A 19,554-nucleotide genomic window follows, 5' to 3' on the forward strand; every position below is an offset into this window, starting at 1 on the left:
CCTTCACGCCTAGTTGTTACACTTTGCTGAGACAATGGACTGAGGTGAGACTACAAAATCATTACAGAAAATGCCTGATCTATAAACAAGGGGTTCTTAGCCCTTTTTCAGTGGGGTATCTATGGCACTAGGTGCTAAGATGACTGAAGTTATGGCTTTACCAAATAGAGGTAACAGGTCTCTGCTTCTTCTTTCCCAGTATTCCTCCTAGTTTCTCATGAATGTATGTCAGTTATTTTTCTGATGTGTTAAATCAATTATTAGCAAAGTAGTATGAATTTTCAGGAAGGAGAATAAGTATGTCCCAGAGAAAACAAATTGGCAGGGTCCAAACTTTATTCAGAGTTGCACTGACTCAAATTGAACTACAAGCTCCCAGCAGTAATCAGTATCAACAGGTTGAAAACCAAAGGCACAGCATCTGGTCTGATAAGTATGTTTCTTGTACCTCTTTTTTTCCCTCTAAAATTGACTTTTGAGAAATGTCTTTCACTTGGGACAAAGGAAAGTAAAGGTCTGAAAACACAATACAGATACACTTGAATTTTAAGAGTGAGTCATAACAGTTACAGCATTTCCCCCCCCCCTTTTTGAAGAGAGAATGAGAGAATAAAAGAAAGAGAGAGCATGACAGAAGGAAAAGAAAAAAGAGAAAGAAAGAAAGAGAGAAAGAAAAACAAGAAAGATGGTTGAGAACAGAAATGCAGCTAAATATGGAAAAGAAAGTCAAGGCAAAAGAGACTTCAGGAATAATTTATAGTAGTTTAAATCCCTATTTCTTTTGCCAGGTAAAGAAATCCTGATCCTGTTACATGATCCTAATGTAGTTCAAAATGCTTCAGTGAATCATTGCCATTACCAATATGGGCAGAAGTTTACTATATCAGCTTCCCAGACACTGAACACAGTGTTGGCAGAACTGATAGAATATGAGCCCAGTGAGTCAGATAGGCTGTTCTTTTTTTATCTGCAAGACGCACAGCAGCAGTTCCAGCCGTGTTGCCTTTGGAGCCGCTGCCGAAGGCTGGGCAGCTGGTGGGGAAGAATCTGATTGCTGATCAATGGCACAGTAAGCTTATATGGTAAGTGGAAGAAGTCCCAGCAGGTAATAAGACTTAGTGGATGTCCTCTAGGTCATGTAGATTGAGTTCAGAAATCTAGCGAAAAAATCCAAACAGCTAAAACGGCAGCTGTCATTATAGCACTATATAGTTGCAGATATAATTATCTCAGTTAATGAACTTTGTTTTGAAACTATCTTTCTCAGTTTCACAGTGATTCCCAGAGTTTCCTCACTAGAGTGTTCTACCTGTGACATTTTCTTTTACTGAGAGAATTTCAGATTTGATTCTTTTTGCTTGCTTGCCTCTAGCATACCCTACTTTCAGAGACAACTGTTTAAACAAAGCATTGTTTGTTCCATGGAAGCAAATACCATATGCCTGTTCTTTACATGATGGAAGTATGTTTTGTTCTGCAGCAGGAAAGATTTTTTTGATTTTTTTTTTTCTGTATCTCTGCTAATGAAATAGGTAGTATTGAAGATGTCTGTGACAGGAAGAAGCAGGGAATACTCTCTGTGCTCAGGAGAAACATGCCACTGTGAAAGTGATGTAGAGATGCTCTGAAGCTGCCATGTGTGCTGTGGAGTTGTTATATGATTGCCTTCTGCCAAATGGCATGGTTGGATGAAATAACAGCCAGAGGCTCATGTTGCCCTTCAAGAGGCAACAGACTTTGTTTTCCCTGAATTTTCTGTTCTTCTCTGCTTTCAGTGTTCAATCCTTTGAATCATTTGTAAACTCCAAATATCAAAACCAAATACTCACTGAGAAAGTCTGGCTATGCTGCATCCATATCTATCTAGCAAATTACAACTGTTTCTTCCATATGGACACATCACTGTGTGCTTGCCTTGTCCTTAGGAATCTGCTGCTGGCCACAGTTAACAAGAGGATGCTAGGGAGCTGGGGCTTTGCTCTGACCTAGCGTATCTACCTTTTTTAATGAGCAAACCTATTTACCAGAATCCTCCCCTTCTCTGCTACTACACTGCAAAATGCAACAATCTTCTTTGGGCCACCTTCTAGTCATCTAGTCACCACCCCATCTAGTATGGGGTACTGAGGCTCTAGATGCTAGCAAAAAACACTCAAAACCACTGGTCCCTAGTTTCAGTTTCTGTTTTCATCTGTGATGTGTTAACATCAAACCTATGGGACTTGTCTGTCTGAGAGTTTGCCACAGGGATTTTTTTTTAAACTGTACTTTTGTTCACCCCGTTGACCTGGATCACCTTGATTAAGTTGCCCTTCAGGGGTCTTCAGGCCCAACGGCTGGATTCTGTGGAAGATTTAGGCAGTCTCTGACATAACTGTCGATATAGCTCAGCCAAGGCAGTTTAATATACCCACACAGTAATTGCTTTTTCAACACAGCCACAACGATATTGGCCCATCACATTTCTGATGAACAACCAGATTTGTATCAACCCATTGCAGCGAGATCTGGGTCCCATAGTGTCTTAATACCCAGTGCTGAAATTGTAACTGAACAACAAATAACTGAAGTAACTGAATAACTGAATTGTAACTGAATTACAAGTAACTGAAGTAAATGAAATTGTTTTTCACCTTGTCCAGTGCGACTTTGAGCATTTATCTTCACAGAAATGTGGATAAAAGGAAGACTAGATAGCCAATTAACACAGATAGATAGCGCTTCTGTTTACCTACCAGAACTATTTGTACAAAGCCATGGGAATCTGACCTGTTGCATCTTTGCTTCTGAAGGTGAAATACTGAAGAATGCTAACAAGTTGTTAATAAACATCTTGTTAATTTTTGTTTATGACCACCTGCTCAGGCTGGTCGTATTTGCAGGTAGGATCTACTATGACAGAAACAGATTAAAAATATGGCATAAGACTTGAGAGTGTTATACTGCAAGGATAACCAGCAGATAGGCCAGCAACAGACTAATGGGAAATACATTGCAAACTCCAGCAGGAGTTTCTTGCCTAGTGTGAATAAGTTACTGAAAGAACAGCTTAACCTTGACAGAATGATTTAACTTTTAAAGAGTGGTTGCTTGACTCTTATCTAATGGTAGATGTTAGGGCTCTGAGTGCACTAATTGCCCTGGCCAGTCTGTAACCAGGCAGTGACTCCTGGTAACCCTCCTTTTCCCTCTAGGGCATCCCTCAGGTGCTCTCAGGGTCCTGACAGTAGATTGAACCACATTTGAAGGACAAGGCCTGTCTAAGTGATCATTTATGAATGATATTAAGTATTTGTTAACCATCAAGCTTTTTCAGGAACCTTCCTAAGCGTAAACAGGCATCTTTCTCTCCATCTTTCTCTCTCTCTGTTTTTGTCTATAAATATGTACACACACAGACACACACGAAACATCCCAGATTAATTTCAGAAATGCCCACATGTCACTGATTGTTCTGGAGGGCAGTATCAATGCAAAGTTGATACCATGGATGTTATTACATTTGCACCCTTAGATCACCGGAAAAGTGCTCTAACCTGCTAATTCAAGAATGGGAACTAAGACATTTTAGACAGCTTGTTATCAAGACACCATATATTCATAGCAGATTAGTTAATCAGCATTTTATCAAAAACAAGGACTGAAGATTTGCCTTATGGATTAATTGCACCTGGGAGTCTGTGGAAATGCTTCTGAGCCACACTGAGCAGTTCTGTCAAAAGGCCTCAGGAGTGGAAAGATGAGTGCAGAGAGGGTAGGAAAGACAGAAGACACAGAACCTGTCTCTTAGATATGCCAGGGGCTCTTTCTCCTTTCTGTACATAAAGAAAGCAGCTGATGTGATATGTTCTGCAAATAGACACAAATACATGCACATACAGCTAGGAACATGTTGTACACGGATGTGAGTCAGTACTTGGCAGGTGTCTAGTTGTAGTCATATTTCCCAGACAAAAATTACATTTTCAAAAGAGGAATTAGAGAGACAAAAGAAGGACTACTTTCCACAGGCCCAGAGTATTAACAGTTACGTTAATCTCCCTCTTCTTCCCACATAATTAACCTTACATCACTTCAGGTGCTGTCTGCATAAAACATCCAGGAAAGTTATGGTGAATTGTATGGTGTATTGGATGGGTGCAGATAGAGCTGCATAACTGTTTTTGTCCTCCAAGCTGGCCAGCCAGTTCTGGACTGAAAGCTGTACAAACATAATCATGTAGCATGCTGTTCAAACTAGCATATCCTGTGAAATGGTTGCAAGAAGATCCCATTATCAGTTTAGTTTGCCAGAGAGAATGGCATGTGCACCATTTGTTTTATTATTGGTCGTTGGCCAGAGAAGCATTTCCATGGCAAGATATCACCTTGAGAACTATGAACACCAGCAAGTCTGCTACTCCTATGGCAAACAGCATTCAGCTTCCTCCTACTGCCACGGACCACGTTTCAGGCTCACAGCGCAATTTCTAATTTCAACACCAACAGCCAGATGTGGCCAGAACCACAGAGCTATAGGCACTATATGTTTCTGTACACTCTGATTCAATATAATGGCTTCAGATTTCAAATTTTACTTATTCTATGATAATTGGTCTTCGTACAGATATCTGCAAACTGTCTTTTCAAAAACAGCAATACATAAGAAAATGTCTGCCTTTGGTAGAAATCTATCTATCTATCAATCTATCGATCTATTGATCTTTTTATCTAGCTATCTAGATAGCTATGTTAGCTATTGAAAGGCAGAATGCCAAGAATCAAAGTAAACTGATTTTAAGCATAGAAGCATAGTTGAATCTTTGTGTTCAAATCTTCTCACTCAAGGGCACACTCTTGTGTTGCCCTCTGGCCCCAGTAATACACGAGATTTCCTCTCCAAGTAAGGAGGGTGCGGTGTTACCTGAAAGATGGGGTTTAACCAGACAGTTAATCCTACAGAGGGAAATAGGAACATAAAGCCCACCCACTATAACTTGCTTATGGTATCACAATAACATTTCTGTTTCCATTGCAGGTCAAAATATTTTAATATTTTAATATTTTTTGCTAATATGTTACCAGATTTTCTGTGGGAAGTCTTTGCTTACTTTCTTTCTCTCCAACCCCAACTGTGTCTTAAAACTTTTGTCTGTTTGCACTTGTTTAATGCAGTATAAGGGCAGGCAGTGCAAAAGCATCAAGTAGTCCTGTACAGAGTTGAATCTTGGCAGAAACACGGATGTATATCTGGGGCAGTGTGAGATATAGGAACAGTGTTAGGCTGTGACTCTTCACAGAACTTTTTTTAAGCTCCTAGCTGCAGTTTGACCAGGATGTCATAATTTTTTCTGGTAACAATATGCTTTAGCATGCACACAGCAGTTTTGAAGGAAGTCAGATACCACCATGGAAACAGTGGGACGCAACACTTTCCAAGTCACAGAAGTGCCCTAATTTGAGGTGGCATGATAAGCCAGAACAGGAGAATGTTTTAATTCATTTTAATAGGAAGAAGAGGAGTCTCCTAAGGGACAAAGTGCAGCAGCTAAAAGATTATATATGAAAAAAACTCAGAAATTATTTTGTTGGGAAAAGCGAGAGATAAGTAATCTGTTTTCATACTTGAAGACCAAAACAAATGAAATTTTGATATCCTCAGCTTCCTTTTCCTGAGAAATTACCGGAAATACTTAAGGCACATGGCATTATGGTTCTTGGTTGTCTCCCAAGACTGAAAGCTTCCAGGTTACCCAGCAGCTGTTAAAGCTAATGCTACTCTTGGCAGCGAACATAACTGTCAAAATTTGGTCTCGACTGTGGTGAATGGGAGTCTTCTGGTTGATCAAAATGCATTGCTCAGTGGAAGAAGTCCAGTGTGGTAGGCAGGCAGGCAGTGTCTGGCCCCTCTTGTTGCTTGCTTGCTTTTGGTCTTTTTGAGGACATGGAAGCTACTCAAAGCAGATATTCTGAGGACATGCAAGCTGCTCTGAGTGGATATGTACTGCACTGTCTGAAATAGTTTCCTTGTTACTGGGCCCCAGATGAAAAAAGACATGATATAAAAAGCGCATTATAAAAAGAAAAAAATATTGTTCTGTTCCTGTGGTGAATGGGCATGAAGGGGCTCAAAGTGCTGTGCTGTTGCTTTTGTGGACCTCTGAGTAGAGATCACTGTTTATAAAAACAAACAAATAAACAAAGAGATAATTAAAGCCTTTCAAGTCAGGCATTTCTGAACTTCAGGATTTTGGATTCCAGCTTCTTCTGAATGATGGGTGTAGTGTCCAGTTCTGATTTTTAGCAACATCTTATACTTTTCTGGGCACTTAGGGTGGGTTTCATCCTGCCTTACTTAGTCATCAAGAAGTTAGTTAATCTAATAGTACAGTTGCCCATTTTGTTGGACATCTGGTTTCAGATGCCCTTGAAGAACTTCCTAATCATCTGGCTTTTGGAAAACTTGTTTTCCACATTTTCTGCTAAAGAGGGAACATTATACAATAAGGAATTCAACACTCACTGGTCCAGGAAGATGGAGAGAGGGAGCATGAGATGATGGGCTAGCTGGCTGCAGGACTGTTTCCGTGTTTTATCCAATGTTTGTGTAAAGTGCATGCACCCTTCTTTGAGCATTGATCAGAAGCTGGAGGAAAGCAGGTACCAAGGTTCAATCTGTCCATTTGACCAGCTCTAGGCAGCTGCAAGTGTTGGAGTGCAGCTGGATCAGTATTTGAGTCTTAGGTGCTCAGCTCTGTTCTGGTGTGGTACAAAGGGATCTGGAGATCTAAGCTTTTGGACACAGGTCTAAAAATTAAATATTGCAGTGCACATCCTTCGAGAACTTAACTCTGCTCTTGGATCTAGGGTCTAATTTGACCCATACACTCTGTGTGTGTCCTGTGTTTTAGTCTGGCCCTACATCTATTCTTCTTAATCCCAGCCCTGCCACTCCTGCTCCATTAATGGATTATTTTTACTTTGACCTGTGACCTTTAGCAAGCAAGTATTTTTGGCTGGGTTGAGTTCTGTATCAAAACACATGTTTTCTTTTGGAAAAAAAATAAAACAACAGGAGGGAATCTGTAATTCTTTCTAATGTCTCTTCCCCTTAAACAATCACTTGAAGGGTTAAATGTCTACAGTACCAAGCTGAAAGAGTTCTGTTAATGGGACTTTGACACAGAATAAACACTTCTGCACAGTGTTCCTGTACTGGAAACTGTTCCTCATTAATAATGTTTATTCTAAATTGAGCATAAAGTTATAAACAGAGAGCATACCACTAAGTGTCTATTAATACAGGATCAGACTCTACAACACTTGCTAAGTCCAAAAAGTGCTTACTTGCACCAGCAAGTTCTGTTTAAGGTGATGGTGCTTTAATACCTTCTTGGCTGCATAATCTGGCCAACATTTTGTAACATTTTTTATAGCATTGGTAAGATGATAAAAACACTTTATGGAAAAAATTTTAAGCTCTTCAAGAAGGTGATAGCTGATGTCATAAATAGCATTCTTTCCATGTCCTTATAGTGGTGTTGGGTGGGCTCTTCTCTTAGACATTCATTCATGTACTAAAACTGCCCTTAGCAGTGATTAGCAAAATCTTCATTTACTCTAAAAAGTGGTTAGTGTGGACTGCATGGATAACGTACGGATGGTGTTCTTTTTTCAGTCTTTTAACCATTGTAAGAAATCTGGTTACAGCAGTGATACGTGTTGTGTTAATATCAAATAGGGTCTTGAGTATTATGTGTAAAATTATGTAAATATATGGGCCCTGAGTACTTCTTACAGAAGACCTCGCACCCTTTATTTCAACTCACTCTCTGTTGAACTGAAGGCTCTCAGTGTCTCTGCTAGGATCAGGCATGAAGCTCAGTCACACCCCTACAAAGCCGTGCTGCTGTCCGGCTCCCACAGCAATGTTCTGACAACCATCCCAAGTGTGTTTGTCATCTGTTTTGCTCCCATATATTCTTCAGTCAGTGCTGCTCTTTAAATCTTCCTTGGTGCATTGTGTTAGTAGACAACAGAAAAATACTCTGCACGTCGTCTTGACAAACTAAACAAACCATGCTAATTTACCTTCCAGGTAGATTTTTTGATGCTCCTGATCTTTTCAGAAGTCCTTCTGTATTTCATCTTCACTGAACATATGTGAGTGTAACTAATTAAGTGACTGTGCTTGTGCACAATAAACCAGATGGACTCTTACCTGTGCACACTGCAAAAAAGGCTTTAAGGAAATTTCTGCTGCTCTTATCCTCATTACATTAGCCCTAGAGATTTTTTTAAAATGCTTTGATAAGAACCTCTGGTTCCACTTCTTGTCTGCCTGCTTGAAGCCATCATCGTAGGGTTATTGTTTTCCATTGCCTGTATGCTTGGGGACCCCAGCTCCTCTCACTACAATTGGGATTCATCTCATTTAACTGTTGCTATCTGAAAGTTGGCTTCTAGTTCAAGCTATCTGTCTAGGGTAACTCCCTAATCAGTGGACGGCAATTCAGCTCATTGATCTTAATATGGGAAGATTTATATCTTGACATAATGGTTTCTCTCTTTTAACTACAGAAGAAATTAGGGTAATTGAATTGACTGGTTACCTTAACTTTGGGATGGTCATGTGAGATGAGTACTGCTCCAGATCTGAACAATACTTGAGTATGACAGATGAAATGGGGCAAAAAAGGTTTGAAGAAGGATACAATATTGCCTGTAGCCTGTTCCACTGATAGCCCAAAGCATACCTAATGCTGTCTGTACTGCACAATATATTAGCAATAAAGTGCTCTCAGTGCTAAAAGAAGAGGGGAGGAGGCAAAGAGAGTCATGAAAATTTAAGTGAAGAATTAAACAGAGATATATGGGACTTACTATTAGTGGTTCAAATTTGTTTATCAAGACTTTTCAAATGAAATCATCCAGAGATTTATAGTGGAGACTGCAATTCTGTCCTAAAGAAGGAAAAAATGTTAGCCGCCTTTGAATGTTAAACACTGTTCAAAGTTCATGATCTACCATGATTTCCTAATCTTATCAGGAGAACCTGAAAGAAAATATCTGAGACTGGGTGGCATCAGACAAAAAGATAAACAGGGGCTAACATAATTATGAAATTCAGCATGTGAAAAGATACTAGGCAGACAGTCACAATTGCAAGAACAAATACACAAGAGGGCAGAACTCTTACTGCCAACAATTACAGCAGTATTACATATCACTTTTGTTCTCACTTATGCTAACATTATCCTGGTATAATTCAGTTAATCTTTCTGGAATTAGTCCTGATTTTCAGTGATGTGAAAGCAGAATCATCCAACATGTGTCTCTTGCTTTACTCCTCTTCAGAACTAAGAGCTGAGGAAAGCGGAAACTGTTTGTGACTGGTGATACTATATGCTATAGAATATTGACTTGAGAGACAGGAGTTGAATACTTTTGTACATATTCTTTTGTTACGTAAGAAATTATTTTGGAATGTAATCAAAACATTGGTCCTGGATCTTATTGCACTTAACAGTGGTGTTAGAGTTGTCTGCAAGCCAGCTGAGCAGAAATAGTAAAACACTAGTCAAAGTTCAAAACCAGGTCTTTTACTTCTGACAGGAAAATCCAGCAAATATATTCTCCAAATCTTGACTTTCTCTAGTGCTGACTTTGGGGAGTTAACATGTTATTCAAGATACATTAAAATATTTTAACTGAGTAAATAATGCATTTTCATGCACTTATTAGTTCAAATTTCTTGTTTAAAATAATTTTTATAATGTAAGAATGAAAGTTTATAAGTGTAAAGCCTGTTTTTACTTTTTCATTTGTTTGTTTTAGGGCTGATGAATAGGTCAGCTCTAAGACTACTACAGTCATTACTATTGCTACTACAACTGCAGCTATGCAATGAAGAAACATCTTGAGAACAGGCAACTGTATCCCTCTCAACAGTAAGAAGAAATCTTAAGACTTGAAAGCCTTCCGATCTCAAATTCCAGAGGTATCGTCCTGCCAGTATTAGCAGCCTTCCTCAGTGGTATGTGAGGCTGATATAGGAAAACAATGTCAGGAGTCCAGGGATATTGTTTTTCTTCCTTCTGAGAACTAGGGCAAAAGCACAACTGGGCTATTTGCTGGTATGCTGAGCCATTATTGTTCTCCGAGTCTCATTAAAACAAAATAAAACAAAACAAATAACCCTGCCTTTGTCTCAGGTCATTCTAGAACATTTGCCCTCCTCTGTTATGTATCCAGGCAGGAAATGTTTTTCTTCTTTTAAAATGAGCAATGCAAGGATATTGTGGAGAATACATGTAGTGCAATATGCTATCAGCACCCTCCAGTTTTTTATAATGGCCATTTTCAGTCCAAACTGGGACACTAAGTTATCTTCGATTCTCACTGTGCTGGCAAAGTCTTCTGTGTACAACAACCCCCCCCCCCCCCCCCCCCCCCCCCCAGCTCCTGATAAGTTTCAGAGGATTACTTTTCTCAGCCTTATCTCACAGTTTCATTCAGCTACTGAAAAGAAATGCAGAGTTTTACAGCAGACTTGTCTCTGTTCTGCATATTTGTCTGTGATAACTCTAAGATTTTGCCTTCCCACATACTTCACTTCTCTCTTGAGATGATAAGAAAGAGGACTTTCTCTCTTTTGCCTTGTGAATGGATGTGGCCTATGTCCAAGGTCACTTCAAAACAACAACCCACAATTGCAGTCATGCTTAAGGGCCTCTTCTATAAAAATGCATTGCTTAGCTGGAGGCAGCAAACTGGGCAGGGATTATGGCATGTCAGAGATGCACAGGAATGTGAGGCTACTTCATAAGCACGATTTCCAATCTCAGCATACCCCTCCAAAACAATTTTGTGTTATGAAATTAACACAGATTTTTTTATGCAGAATATTTTAAGTTCTGAAGCCAGCCATGGTGCCACTTACGTGAGGAGGGTTTCTGTTTTAGTTCGGTCATGTGACTGAAAGCACTGCAACGGGAAACTTCCTCTTTGGACACGAAAGAGTAGAGAGACAGCAGCAGTGGAAGAGTCTTCACACTTCCTCCATCTTTCTTCTGGAGAAAGTAATCTTCAGGGTATTCAAGGCTCAATAGTCTTGGTTAGTTGGTTATTTTATTCCCCAGCTTGTGATAGTTCTCCTCTGTGCGTACTTTGCATAATTCCACAACAAATAGTATTTTTAACTGCACCCTGAATGGGAAGCAAATCTCATTTTCGAACTGTTGGTGCCAGCTGGAGAGCACAGGGCTTGTTTTCTTTCTAAAACTTAGACTTTCTTTTTAGCCTAGCAGCTACCTCCCACTTCCTCTCCAAAATTATATTTGATGCTTGGTAGTGACACAGAATATACTACCTTCTGGTGATATTACTGAGGAGAATAAAAAAGTCAGGAGGATGGTCGGAATGATAGTCACAAAGTTAGGAAACCTAAATTAAAATCTCTTTGACAGCCTCCCTGCATTATCTTGCCATTAGCTGGAGAGCCACAGAAGGCTGCATTCTCCTTGATTTCTGTGCTGCAGTTTTATATCTGTCAAACGTGAATAACAGACTTTCTATCATCACCTAAGTTTATATAATTCCAAATTGTAAAGTGCTAGCTATTTGTAGTAATGGGGACCACATTGCTATTTAAGCTGAAGAATTCTGAAAGGAAGTGTTAAGACAGGTGGCAAAAAGACTTGCTTTCACTTACTTGTTTATTCTCATCATGAGGAAGCTTATTTTAAGTGCAAGAACAAGTGCTATGGAGCTGCAGAAAAAGATTCCTTTGTTAGAAACAGATTCTTGGAGTCTCGGTGGGAGAAACTACTCCTAGCATTTCTAAGTTTTGCAGAAGAGGAAGTAAAAAAGAACATTTGAAATAATGATTCTCCTGAAAAATTAGGGTTTCCTGTTCCATAATCCAAGACTTGTATTGTTTCTAAGGAAGCAGAGGCCTACAGTCTCATAAAAAGAATTAAAAAACACTAGATAGCACAGACAAATACAGTAACTATTTGCACTTTATATTCACTTCTTGACATGCCTCCAGAAGTGTATTTTTGCCTCAAAGAATTCCAGAGGGATGATTTTCTGATTTTTTAATTTGTTTTGTGAGATGTAGCATCCACAGGCACAAGGTACAATTTAGAAATACAGGAGGTAAAGAAAGAGTTAATTTGATTTAAATAATTCTTGTAGTTTGTTCTTGTTATGAAATCAGTCAAGTACAATCAGCAAACCAATAAATATAACTCCTGATCCTGTGCCCACACTGGTAGAAATGGAAATTATTACCTCTAGCTTGAGTTAAAACAGTGGGCTTTTGCAAACAGCTAAACATAACCCAAGCACTGTGATCACAGGACTTTTCTGAGAGAAGTAGTATAAGGACTGATTTGCAATTACATAATGCAAGTGTCCTGCTACTATACAAAATGATTCCCTGTGCACTAGGAACTGCAGATAAGTGGTAGAGAGATCAGCAGGACCTAGTGTCAATAGCGGAACAGAACTGACCTAGAGTTTCCCACAGCTTGACCCAAACTAGGCGACACCTACTAGCAGCAGATGTAATATTTCAACTGGAGAAGTTATTCTTCAGTTTCTCACATTAGGAAATTAATGCTCAGTTTTGCTCGTGCAAAGTGACCTTAAATTCTTCTGCAGAGGTGACTACGTTTTAGTGACAGACAGCTCTTTCCTACCCACTGATGTCACCTGCAAAGTTTCTGCCGAGCAGCTACAGTGATAAAACTTATGAGAACAGAGTTATTTTAATTAATGCTTTTCTTCTCAAACCTTAATGTTGCTAACTTTAAGAAGTTGTTAGAATGCTGGCATTAAGAGGAGACGATGCTTAGGGGTTTTAATGAATTCCTCCCCATAGAAATGTTGGGAGGAACATATTTTTAGCTTCCAAGAAACAGAGGGCATTAATCTAAGATGACATACTTAATTACCCCAATAAGGCTTTCCTCAGTGAGAGGCAATAAAAATAAGAGCATGTGATTATTTCTGTATTTCTGAATAAAAATGTTGATGCTATTAGCTAAGAAATATTTCAGTGATAGTTTGAAACAAATGTCTCCAATACCCATTTAATGTAGATTTTAAAGGTTCATTATTCTTGGCTAATTGCATGCCAGTTGATCATTAAAAACAGATTTGCTGAGGCTTAGGAAGTATGCATCCTTTACATGAATGTTAATCCTCAATAAACATGCTTTTAAAAAATCAGTTGGCTGACTTTATATGTAAAGCAGCAAATTCAAGTCACAGAACCTTTGTAAGATGCTTACTTTAAAGTACCACCATTGTTTCCCTATTTATCCTACATTGTCTTTACTAATTAAAAGAAAAAAAAAAGATTATTACATGCACATAAGACACTTCTTATAATTTGGCTCTCACCAGACCTCCTCTTTTTTATCTCTGCAGAAGTTCATTTCTAATAGATCACCTCAGTTTAATACTGAAAGTGCTTAAATAGGATGTTGTCAGAAAAGCAGTTTGTCAGAACAAGGAAGCGCACCTCTTAAGAATCATTTCTGTCCCTGAGCCTAGTGACAATAGGTTCAGGCCTAAAGGGTTAAGAACGATCTCTCCAAAGACTGGAAGTAAGTTAAAATCTGTGCAGTGTCATATTACTGGGTAAACTTTGTGGTCCGGACTCATTCAAAGAGTTATAAAGAGATCTTGTACCTTCATTACAAAGACATGAAGCCATTCAAATTTGGTGTGCCAAAACAGGAAGTCTTGCTTCAAATTCTCCTAAACTTTGAAGCCAAAAGGAGGTTAAAAATCTAGGTATAAATTTTGTAGCTCAGTTGATTTCTTCCATTATGTAAGTCATGAGTGAAAACTGTTTTTAGGTAAAAACCCTGCAAAAACAGGTGACTTTACCTTAAAATTTGGCAAAATTCTCTATTCTATCTTGATTTAATTTAGAGTTCTTGCCTTTATTTGAACATGAAATTCAAATCAATCAAGATTTTATTTCAATAAAAAAACAGCCCAGGAAAAGACACCAGGACGAAGAACAAATCTCACCCAGTTCTAATTCCGGTCACTTTTTGAGACAGATCATATCAAGTTTTTCCTTCTATTACTGGACCAATGTATTACTCATGCAGTGCAGGTCATTTTTATCTCAATTCTTTATGCTTTTTCTGAAATAGTGATATATTTAGGTTGAGCTATGCATTCCTCTATATACTTATTATTTTATGCATATTTATATACTGACGCCTTCCAACGTCATTTAAAAAATAAGACATATGGTTATTCTTTCTGGGAAGACTAAAGCTTTAAATCTGTTCTCTAATCAGCTCACTTGAATAGGAGTTTTAATGAGGTTCAAGGGAGAGGAGATTGTTGCTATATGGTATGGTAGAGACCATTGCTTGTCTTCTCTTGGCTTTTCTGTGTCACCTGCACAATTATTCAAGAAGGAAGTAGTTACTTTATAGATGCACACACATCTAAGATGTACCCCCCTTTATCCCTGTAGGAGGAGAATGCCCCATACTTCTGCACACCATCTGAGAGTACCTCAACTCTGCTCTGTAGACCTGTGTGCCAGAGGAAGGGGTGCCACTTGCCTGGCCTCTCTGCAAATTGGCCAAGCATGACTGGGTAAAATTCAGTTAAGTATACTACTTGTAAAGCCTCTTAGCATATTGTGGAAAAATGCCTAAAGGGTAACTCTAGAGCAAAGCTTTCTGAGAGTCCCAGATTTTACTACAGAGGAATTACAGAACCTGGAGCTGGTGCAGGGCCAGGGGATGAAATCCTGGCTTTGTGAAGGACAGCAGAAATTTTGTGGGTGATGTTGCCAGGTCAGGTCAGGTCAGGTCTGGTCCAGGGGCTCCAGATAAATAGGCCTCATTTCCAAAAAATCTCTGGGTATCAATGGCTCTTAAATGAAAAACATTTTATCTTTTCTGGGGAAAGGAAAGACCTCTTCCCAGCTGAATGATCTGCAGAAAATGGGGCTAGAGAATAATTCACCTTTCCCCTAGGCAATCTGCTTTGATCTGTTCCTCTGTGGTTACAATGCAGGACATGCAAATGAAGTTACAGTGTTTGCGAACAGGTACAGAATTTGCCTATCAATCAGCTTTACTAAAAGGGATCACAGGCTTACCCAGCAGTAAACTGTCTTGCTTTGTTTTACTTTTTTTCTCTTTCTTTTCCTCCCAGAATAACTCAGACCTGAGATTCTCCAAACCATGGTTACTTCACAGAACTTTTTTCTATTCAGGCCTATGAGCAAACCAACAGGTGGAGAGCAAGCCTCTGGGTGAAATGCTAACGGTCAGGCTGCTGACCCAGTTTACACAGCTGGCAGATGCATGTTTCCTCTTAGGATGTACTTGCTATAGAGAAGATTTGGATTCCCTGGCTGGTGCATGTGTGCAGCTGCTCCCAAGAAACGCAGAAATAGACCTTTCCCATAGCAAGTTGTCCTATTAGTCCCAAGTCCAAGAATGACCCTTTCTTCCCATTGCAGCAGGTAAGACTGGGTGGCCCTTGGCATCTTGGAAAGGGACATTTGGTTATGAACAGGGCTCATGTGATGATAGTAATGATTGGGTGATTAGTACAAGGAAATACCAGGCACATGGCCTGTTCTATAGGGGGTTGTCAAGCTAGACATGGTAGTTGGAGCTCAACAAAATGCATAATAACTTGGAGGCTTTCTAATAGCATTAGAAGTTTTAGGTTCTGGAGTAAGGTAATCAAATCTTATGCTTCAGGGCATACAGTGGTCACCACAGGAATCAGGAAGGCATTTTCCCCCAGAAGAGCTTTACGCTCTTGCCTGGGTGGTTTCCTTCCTTCCGCAGAGCAACGATTAATGGAGGCTGTCGGAGGCAGGACGCTGAGCTGCGTGGGCCTGTGGAGCGACCCACACATCTCTGTGTCCCCATGTAGCTGTTTAAGGAGCTAAGAACTTTGAATCCAATAGCAATGAATGCATTATGACAGGAAAGCTACGGCAAAATGCCTTCAAAGTGAAACCCTGGATGAGCTTTCAGTCTTTATTAGGTAGGTGCAGTGCTCATTGAATTCAGGAGGAATTCACCCCTGGAACAGAGAACAACACTTGGCAAACTGCTTTTATTGAGGGAAAATGATTAATGCCTTGCATCAAATGCTCATAACCTGGTGTGGTACTTGTGCACAGTGTTTTTCCTCTTCTTAGGTAGGATGCTAGTGACTGCATCACAGCAAAGGAGAGTTCACAGCACTGAGTTTTTGCTCTTCAGCTCCTAACACATGGTTATGACAGCCAACTCCTCCGTATGCGCAGCTGATAAAATTTGCACCCTGTTTTAGCTGCTTTCTGCTTTTCTTCTACTTTTTTTGTTTCTGTGGCTTTTTCTCTTCCTCTTTCTGTTTTCCCTTTCCTTCTCTTCTGCCCAGCTGAGGGAAATAGTTTGTCAATTGTTATTGAGATATTTTCTTTGATCTGGCTACTTTAAAATATTTTAATCCAATGCAGAATATGTTGCTGCCATTTCTTCATTACCAGAATGAGATTTTTTTCCTCACAGGGACGTTTCTATGCACATATATATGTACTTAACAGAAATATGAGCAAAGGCAAATTGCTCCAGCAGGGGAGCTTTCACCATCAGCTCAGGCCAAGGCTCCTTGCTTTTTTCTGCCTGAAACACAATGTTTAAGTTTATTTTTCTCATGACATCACAGTCAATGTCTTTTTGACTCCTCACTCAGTATTTTTCATCAAAGATACCCCGGATTTGTTTTCATTCATTTTCACAACCTTATAAAAAGTGTGATGGTGTGACAGAGGAGGAATTTTGAAGAGCTACATTTTGAACACTAGACTATGAAAAAGTAATTGTCTCTTTAGTCATGTTGTGTGTTTAATCGCCAAAGCGAATTGAATTTATGCAAAATGAAAGCTAGTCCTCTATATGAGAGAAGTAGTAAAATGAATCTGTCATTTCTTTTTTATTAATTAGTTAAAGGGGAAAAAAAATCTGTCCTCTGTCCAGTGGGGAAAAGCAGAAGTAGTAAATAAGTAGGTCCAAATGTGTTGTACGCCATGCACACATATATCTTAAAGCCCATAACAGTGTTATCTTTGTCATACCACACGGAAATATCAGAACATGGCCATATAGTTCACAGAAAATACTACCATCAGAGAAAAGTCTCCAGCTTTCATTCTTTTGGGGATTATCCTTTCTCCTTGAACACAGAGTATCACTGCTTGTTAGGATCTATCCAGACACGTAGGAGCACATAAATTCTCAAACCTGTGTGGTTTTGAGGATAAGCAGCAAATAAGGGGTGAGGCAGAGGAACATGGAATGTCAGTCTGTTTTGCATGATGGTCCCTATTACCTATTTCCCCAAAGTGGACTGAGAATGATTTGTTTCAGTGTCCCACACGCATTGGGCTCTGCTAGTTGTGGATGATAAAGGAGCTACATTTTTAGTGCAAATTCCAATTGAGAAGCTGTTTCAGTTTTTAAATATCATGATCTTGTTCTTTCCTGGGGCTTGATGCAATTTGCAAACTCAGAAGAAGTCTGAAGGAGATGAGGACTATAGATTTAAAGAAATAGTGAGCGTAGAGAGAGAGAAGAATATGATCAGAACTTTTTGTTAGTGGTTTTGCTTTTTGTGGACCAAAATGTTGTAACATTGGAAAGCTGTGGAGGCAGAGGTTGTGATGAGTGCAGTAATAGATATGCAGAACACAATTGCAAAAGCCTACGAAAGGGTGTTTCATCTGCTCCTCTGCTTCAGCAGAAGACCACCATACTTTCAGTGAGAGAGAGTAAAGGCAGTCTTGACTATCAGCCACTCAGTCAGTCAGACGCAGCTCACCCAGGCAGAGAAACAGGGGTTGCACAACCTGGAGACTTGTCAATCGGTTGAAAGGTAAGAAGAAGAACAGAACAGCTGGGCAGGGAGGGGTGGACAGGAGAGAGATGTGAAAAGGTGAGTCTGTTCCACGTAGAGAAATTAACAAGCCAGCTTTGTTTCCATTGCAACATCACTTACAAAACATGAGCCCAATCCCTAATGAGCTTAACTTTAAAAATAAGAGAGAGCCTTTCTTTCCTTGGAGTACTTGTTATGTGCTCAGAATGTGCTGTTCTCTTTCCAAAAGCTTTTCATCTTAAAGTGCATTTTTGCCAATCAGTCTGAGACAAGAGCTCTGTGAAACAGCATGGCAAAGGAACAAGACTGCATGCCATTCAACTTTAATAAGTCATGGGAGAAGATATTGTTTAGCCTTGCAGAGTTTATATTCTCAGATTTATAACTGTAAGCAATTAAAAGGAAGCAAGCCATTATGGGCCTGCCTATGTCCAGCTCTTCTGGGGCCTAGTGCCTTATATCTGGCATGGCTCAAGGGTCTGTGCTCTGACAAAATTTTTCATTTTAGCATAGTCAAGATAGGGTGAGGTGTAGCCACAGAATGCAGATACAGATATATCTAGGATGCAGATATATCTTTGCTTTAGTCTCACAGCCATTTTTGAAAGGGAAGTGGCTAACTGTGTTGGCTGCTCCTTGCTAGCAACATAGGAGGCTCTGCAGGCAGTGGGGAGAGTTCACAGAGTCTCCAGGCTACTTAGGGGAAAAGGAGAGCACTGTTAATCTTCCTTCCCCTCCTGGCACAGCATGGTTTCGGGTCTATTGCCTCACAATGACTCCAATATTTTGCAGGCTTGTGTAAAGCTTTGGAATTCATGAGAATTCAAAAAGACCGTGAAGATCTGGGGTGGGGAGTGGTTGCATGAGCAGAGCTGCTGGCAGAGCTGAGGCCCACTCTGCCTTTGGGGTACAGGTGTGACTGGTGGCTGGGAGTTGGCTGGGGAGAACTGCGAAGATTACAGACCTCCCTAGGAATCTGGATTGGCTTCTAAAATGCACCAGGCATGATTCTGGAACCCTAATCCACACATGTACCCATGGCACAAGGAGAGATAGGATGGAGGTTTGGGGCCCTAAGTTTTGGTATCTTAAATTACAGAGAAAGGCTTCTATGGCAACGTTCTCTGAAAGGTTTCCAATACCCTGTGCAGAGCTGGAGACAGAAGCCAAGAGCTAAAAAGCAGAGTATAATGTCTATCAGAGAGGGTGGATGAGCAGGGATTCAGGGTCATGGGAACGGGAGATTCTTCTGTTGGGGGGGGGCATATACATAAAGATTTTGTGTGAATGTTAAAGAAACCGAACTTCTGGCACTGAAAACAAGAAGGCTGTGGATGAGGTTTTTAAACTGAAGAGTGTTAAAGCAGGCTCGTGGGTGTGGAAGAGCTCATGGTTCAAGAGAATGCTGCTGTTATTGATGAGGTGCATGAATCCTGTATCTAAGTGCAAGGTAGATCATAATATTGATAGTCACATAAGAAGTGAAAAACTGTCAGTTAGACTGCCAATAACCAAATGAGTGATATGCATGCTTCCAAAGAAGTGCAAGGAGTCTAGTAAATAAGATGGGAAAACCATAGTTTGTAGCCCTTCAATATTGACACTAGGTATAGCAGGGTCTTGGTAGAAGAAAGATCAGCACAGTGC

General features: G+C 39.9%; 1 long non-coding RNA gene across 3 annotated transcripts in view; it reads left to right on the top strand.

The window, feature by feature from the left end:
• Positions 1-757: 757 nt before the first annotated feature.
• LOC135327874 (uncharacterized) overlaps positions 758-19,554 on the top strand; it is a 30,507-nt gene continuing 11,710 nt past the window's right edge. The window contains exon 1 of one of the 3 annotated variants that reach the window (XR_010388371.1): positions 758-1,082. This is a non-coding gene — a long non-coding RNA (uncharacterized LOC135327874). The remainder of the gene's footprint in view (positions 1,083-19,554) is intronic. The other 2 variants (XR_010388370.1, XR_010388372.1) reach the window with 2 other exon arrangements.

Source organism: Dromaius novaehollandiae, chromosome 3, assembly GCF_036370855.1.
Source record: "Dromaius novaehollandiae isolate bDroNov1 chromosome 3, bDroNov1.hap1, whole genome shotgun sequence".
Classification (NCBI taxonomy): Eukaryota; Metazoa; Chordata; class Aves; order Casuariiformes; family Dromaiidae; genus Dromaius; species Dromaius novaehollandiae.